Here is a 6,761-nt window from a genome sequence, read left to right as displayed (position 1 = left end):
TTTTGAGACAGGGTCCGTCCTGCTCTGTCACCGAAGCTAGAGAGCACTGGCACAATCAGGGCTTGCTGCTGCTTTGAACTCCCAGGTTCAAGTGGTCCTCCCACAGCACCCTCCTGTGTAGCTGGGACTACAGGTGCATGCCACCACACTTGACTATTTATTTGTTTATTTATTTTGTAGAGATAGAGTTCTTCCTTTGTTGCCCAGGCTGGTCTCAAACTCTCGGGCTTAAGCAGTCTTCCTGCCTCAGCCTCCCAAAGTGCTGTGATTGTAAGTGTGAGCCACTGTACCCAGGGACCACTCTCTAAAAGCTATTATAATTGTGGGTTTACCCCATCAAAGCTGTTATCTGTATTTGTATCTCTCCTTCCTTTTCTGGTGCATGCCACCACACTTGGCTATTTATTTATTTATTTATTTAGTAGAGATGGGTTCTTCCTTTGTTGCCCAGGCTGGTCCCAAACTCTCAGGCTTAAGCAGTCTTCCCGCCTCAGCCTCCCAAAGTGCTTAGAGAGTGGGCTGTTCTACTTACTTACAATTCTTCATGCATCTGTTCCAGAATGTAACTTGAAGATTTGAAAGAACCTAGTTACTAAGCTTAATTGAGCATCTAGTTTATTGAGTGTTACACGGTCTTGGTAATTAAATAAACAGGGATAATTTGAGAACAATAATACATGCAACTGCCATTTGACAAAATTTGTAAAGGTAGATTTTGTGAAGTAAAGAGCTAAAATCAAATCATATCATGAAAAAAGTGATGACCAGGGCAGGAAATTTGGGAAGCAAGAAGATTAAGGCTTTCCAGAAATACGGAGCAGTGATGTTAAGAAGGTGTAGGCAAGGGTAAAGGGTGAAGTTACCTCAAATGATGGGCTGAGTTCAGACTTACAATCTTGTGTGCTTCATCAATCTTGCCTCAGTTCCTCTCCTTTACTATCATGATAGACACCTGCATCTCATCTCAGCCTCCCTGTTCTGTGACTACTAGACAAATGCTTCTCAAATTTCAGTGGTCATACGAATCACCAGGAGATGGCATTAAAATGCAGGCTGATTCTGTAGATGTGGACTGGGTTGGAGATACTGCATTAACAAGCTCCCAGTTGATGTTGAGAAACACACTTGAATAGAAGACTCTCATTCCTGCTCTGACCACCCTTATTTGTTTTGCCTTAAAAAAATATTTTAAGAAGTCAAATAGGGAAAAAAGGCTTATAAGAAAATGAACTTTTTGTACTTTTGACCTTCATCTGTCTTTCTGTTGCTGAGGCAACCACTTTTAGACATGCTGGTGTATATCTCTTTTCCTATTTCTAAATACTATTGCAATCTCATTATTTTTAACAGAGATGCCCAGGCCACAATGTGGTGGCCCATTCATAGCTCACTGTAGCTTCAAACTTCTTAATTCAAGCAGTCCTCCTGCCTCAGCCTCCCAAGTAGCTGGGAACAGGTAGACTTTATCACTCCTGGCTAATTTTTTAAAATTTTTTATTTGTAGAGATGAGATCTCACTGTGTTGCCCAGGCTAGTCTTGAACTCCTGGCCTCAAATTAATATTCACACTTCAGCCCCCAACATAGTTGGGATTACAGGAGTGAGCCACCACACCTGATTGTTGCTGTCCCCTGGTTCATCACTTGCCAGATCCAACCAGCAGACCCTGACCCAGTGATGGATGAACAAATGCACTCAGACACAGATACTCGGTGAAAGAGTGGGCTGGGAGTCCAGGCAGCTTACAGACCCCGAGGAGGGTGCTGTAAAGAGTTAACAGCTGCGTCCCTGACCAGCTGGCACTCCAGGCATTTTTTCAGTATAGATTTAATGACAGAGGCTTTGAGTCAACATGCTTGTGACTAATGATTACAGGCCAGGTTCCAAGTCCTAAAGCAAACACCATTTGTGGGTAATAACATTGTTGACACCTTCTCCCCCAGTAGAGAGCAGTCATGCTCCCCTGGATGTTCAAAGGTCAGTCTTAGGACCACATGAGTAAGCAAATTCTTTAGTTAAACCCCCACATTTCCTTTGCACCTACTTCTGCCTAATTGCCTCTAGATAAGAACTGCCACCTTTGGCTCATTCCTCCCCAAGGCTTTTGCAAAAACCTCCTGGCCTTCCAAGAAGGTTTGTATCTATTTTACAGTTTTTCCCACCACCCTGACTGAACCCCTACAGTCACTCTTAGAACCCCTCTCTTGACTTCCTGTTTCAGAAAATGAGGAATTTATTTAACACTCCATTTCTTCCCTCCATCCTTTTAATGTCATATCTAAACTTTTTATTAAATCCATATTAGCTGCCTTTGTTATTATGCCCATAAATATTATGCTCTAGTAAGCCACATAGTATTCTATGTTTACTTTTTTTTAGTACTTTTCTGTATATATTATTGGAGCTAATAATTATTCATTTCTTTAAAATGTTTTCTTTCGGCCAGGTGTGGTGGCTCATGTCTGTAATCCCAGTACTTTGGGAGGGCAAGGTGGGTGGACCACTTGAGGCCATGAGTTCAAGACCAGCCTGGCCAACATGGTGAAACCTCGTCTCTACCCAAAATATAAAAATTGGCAGGCCATGATAGTGCATGCCTGTAATCCCAGCTTCTTGGGAGACTGAGGCAGGAGAATCGCTTAGACCTAGGAGGCAGAAGTTGCAATGAGCTGATACAGTGCCATTGCACTCCAGCCTAGGTGACAGAGTAAGACCCTGTCTCAAAAATAAAAAATAAATTATGTTTTCTTTGGCTGGGTGCAGTGGCTCACTTCTATAATCCCAGCACCTTGGGAGGCCAAGGCAGGTGAATTGCTTGAGCTTAGGAGTTTGAGACCAGCCTGGGCAACATGGCAAAACCCTGTCTCTACCAAAAATACAAAAAATTAGCCTGGCATGGTAGCATGCACCTGTAGTCCCAGCTATTCAGGAGGCTGGGCTGGGAGGATTGCTTGTACCCGGGAGGTAGAGGTTGCAGTGAGCTGAGATCATGCCACTGCACTCCTTCCTGGGTGACAGAGCTAGACCCTGTCTGAAAACAAATAAAGTAAAATGTTTTCTTTGTGGCTGGGCACAGTGGCTTGTATCTGTAATCCCAGAACTTCGGGAGGCTGAAGTAGGAGGATTGCTTGAGGCGAGGGAGTTCTAGACTAGCCTGGACAACACAATAATTTTTTTAAAATATATTTTTTCTTAACATTCAGAAGAAATTGCCCCCATTTTCCTCTGCTTTCCAGTGTTTTTATGAGGAAGCCATTTTTATTTTCATACCTTTGTATGTCACCAGTCATTTTTTTTCTCTAAAAGATTTAGATCTCTTTTCTTGGGCATAATATTCTAAAATTTCATGACTGTGTTACCTTAGCCTTCGATAATGGGGAGCAGTCTTCATTGTGGAGACTTGCATCTTTCAGTTCTAAATACTTTTATATTTAGTCTTTGGTGGTTTCCTTCCCTACCTTGTTCTCTCTGTAATGGGCCTTCTATTATTAAGGTTTTCTATTTTAAGGGAGATTTTCTTAACTTTCTCTTCCCATTTATTCTGTTGAGTTTTAAAATTTTTCAGCTGTTTTTTAACTTTTCAGTGTTTATGTCAAAGCATCCTGTTTTTGTTACTTGGATTGGATTTATTTTCTTAGATCATTTATTTTAATTACATTGAAGTTTTATTTAGTACCCTGCCTTGTTTCTATTTCCTTTAAGTTTGTTTGTTTATATTTTGGCCTCTATTTTATAAGCATGCCTTGAGGGCAAATAGCCCTGCTAGTTGTTGGTACCACTCCTGCCATTTGCAGGTGCTTTGATTTGACCTTCATTCCCTCTATTACATCATTTTCTGAGGTCCCCTTACCCCATCAACTGAATGGACGTCTCCTCTCAGCCAGGGGCATTCCAAAGTTAAATAGTTCAGGTCGTAATGGGAATGGGGTTTAGACATGCCTGATTATAGCCACATCCCTTTGGAATTCAGGCACAACTGACCTGCATTAATATTAAAACAGAAACCTTAACAGAACAATAAGATACCAGCATGACAGCAGACCCTGAAAGAAATTAGTTTACCCTAAAATATATATTTCTTTGACATATTTTCAGATGGCCCTGCAAAACTTTCTGATAAGGGAAAATCTATCTTCTATAGAGAATCTCCTTCCCTTTCCAGGTCTTTTCTCTAATCCCAGAGAGAATTAAGAGTCTGGCACCTTTTGAAGTCTTGTAAGAAACATTTGCCATTTATTCTCTCTGAAGCCTGCTACCTAGAGGCTTCATCTATTATACGTAAGAAGAACTTTGGTCTCCACAACTCCTTATCTTAATCGAGACACTCATTTCTGTTGATTCCAGGTTTTGAGATAACTTTCAATCAATTGCCAATCAGAAAATCTTTAAATCACCTATGGCCAGGAAGCCCTCATTTGGAGTTGACCTCTCTTTCCAGACTGAACCAGTGTATATCTTACATGTATTGTTTGATGTCTTATGTCTCCCTAAGATGTATAAAATCAAGCTGTAGCCTGACCAACTTGGGCACATGTTCTCAAGATCTCCTGGAGTTGTGTTTTGGGTCAGGGTTACTCATATTTGGCTCAAAATAAGTCTCTTCAAATATTTTACAGAGTTTGACTCTTTTGTTGGCAGTCTTCAGAGATTGTGGTTTGAGGTTACAAATGTCTCCTGGTGTGTCAGACTGCTTATTGCTCAACTAACTTCTTACACTCAGATTTAGTTGAAGAAGACAGTGGTGCCCTAGGAGCACCTGTGAGATAGATTTGGTCAGTGAAATAGGAGTGGAAGTCCCTGTGTAGAGCTGCTTGGAAAGCTTACTAAATGGGAGAAATTTTTGCCTTTTGTTTGCCCTTCTTTGCCTTTCTTCCTCTTTTTTCTAGAAGGAAGTCCAGCAGCCATCTTGCAAACACCAGGTGACCATGAAAATGAAAACCGTACAGGTTAGTAGAGAAGAACAGGATGACAGAAGGAGTTTAGATTATTGATGATGTTGTAGACCCACTGAACCTGCCTGGACTGCCTACTACGTTTTTATGTGATAGAATAAAACCCAATTTAATTGAATTGCTATGGTCAGATTTCTAGTCCAAAGATGGACAGCTGTTTCTGTCTTTGTTTCAAGATTAATTTTGAGCAAACGGGGTTGAAACTCCTCTGCCACAGCTAGGCATGGTGGCTTCTGCCTGTAGTCCCAGCTTCTCAGGCTGCTGAAGTGGAGGGATTGCTTGAGCCCAGCGGCTAGTTCTAGGTTATAATGAGCTATGATTGTACCTCTGCACTCTAGCCTGGGTGACAGAGATCCTGTCTCTAAAAAAAATTGAAAATCTAAATTTTAAAACGTGTATTAGTCCGTTCTCATGCTGCTATGAAGAAATATCTAAGACTGAGTAACTTATAAAGCAAAGACGTTTAATTTACTCACAGTTTGACAGAGCTGGGGAGGCCTTAAGACACTTAAGGATCATGGTGGAAGGGGAAGCAAACACATCCTTCCCATGGCAGTAGGAAGGAGAAGAAAAATTAGCAAAAGAGGGAAAAATCCCGTATAAAAACATCAGATCTTGTGAGAACTCACTCACTATCATGAGAACAGCATAAAGGTAACCACCCCCGTGATTCATTACCTCCCACCAGGTCTTTCTCATGACGTGGGGATTATGGGAGCTACAATTCACAATGAGATTTGGGTGGGGACACAGCCAAACCATATCAAAAGTCCTCTGCCCTGTCTAGTCTTTTAATTCCTTTGTGTCTCCTGTTCTGTCCCCCTTATGTTTCTCTTCCTCACTAAGCCTTAATTTCCGTAGCCAATCACTTATAAACCTCTTTTACCAGTAATCTCAGTTTTTGTGCATCCATGTCCTGCTTGATCCATTGAACAAATGCCAAATGTTTCTCCAAATTCTACAGTTAGGAGACTGAGCACTGTTAGAGAAAACAGTTTAGAATTGTCAGAACCAGAGCTGCTTCCAATTCATGATTTCTAGCTTCAGCTGCACCATAATTTATCTCCATGTACTTTCCTTATCTAGTCCCTTAAGTCCCTCAGTAACTGTCACTACTTTCTTCACATACCTACGTCTCCCCCAGACTGAATTTCTCTAAGAGCTATAGAAAGCATATAACTTTATATTTTCAATTCTCACCTCGCTTTTCATCTGCTTTCTACACTGTCAGCAGACTGTTTGCTCTCCTCCTACTTCATTAAATCTGGAAACTTATATAGTGCTTCCCTTCTTTCTTCCAGTAAATGAGGTGTTCTGCCTCCTTTTAAGTCCAGCCATTCTACTGAACCTCTTGGTCCCCTGGTATAGAAGCAAGGTTATGAGCTTTGGAGCCAGGCAGTTGGTTACTGTTCTGTCTCTTGTCAGTTGGATAACCTAAGGCAAAATTATTTAATTTCTCCGAGCTACTTTTCTTACCCATAAAATGTAGATAATACCTTGATACGGTTTTGCTCTGTGTCCCTACCCAAATCTTACCTGGAATTGTAATTCCCAGTGTTGGAGGAAGGGCCGGGTGGGAGGTGATTGGATCATGGGGTGGATTTCTCCCTTGCTGTTCTTGTTATACCGACTTAGTTCTCATGAGATACGGTTGCTTAAAAGTATATAACAGTTCCCCTTCACTCTGTCTTCCTCCTGCCACCATGTAAGATGTGCCTTGCTTCCCCTTTGCCTTTCGCCATGATTGTAAGTTTCCTGAGGCCTTCCCAGCCATGCGGAACAGTCAGTCAATTAAACCTCTTTTCTATA

The sequence above is a fragment of the Cebus imitator genome, unplaced genomic scaffold (genome assembly GCF_001604975.1).
Source record: "Cebus imitator isolate Cc_AM_T3 unplaced genomic scaffold, Cebus_imitator-1.0 Scaffold44, whole genome shotgun sequence".
NCBI lineage: Eukaryota > Metazoa > Chordata > Mammalia > Primates > Cebidae > Cebus > Cebus imitator.
The sequence above is the reverse complement of the archived record's forward strand: the minus strand, read 5'-3'. Positions refer to the sequence as shown.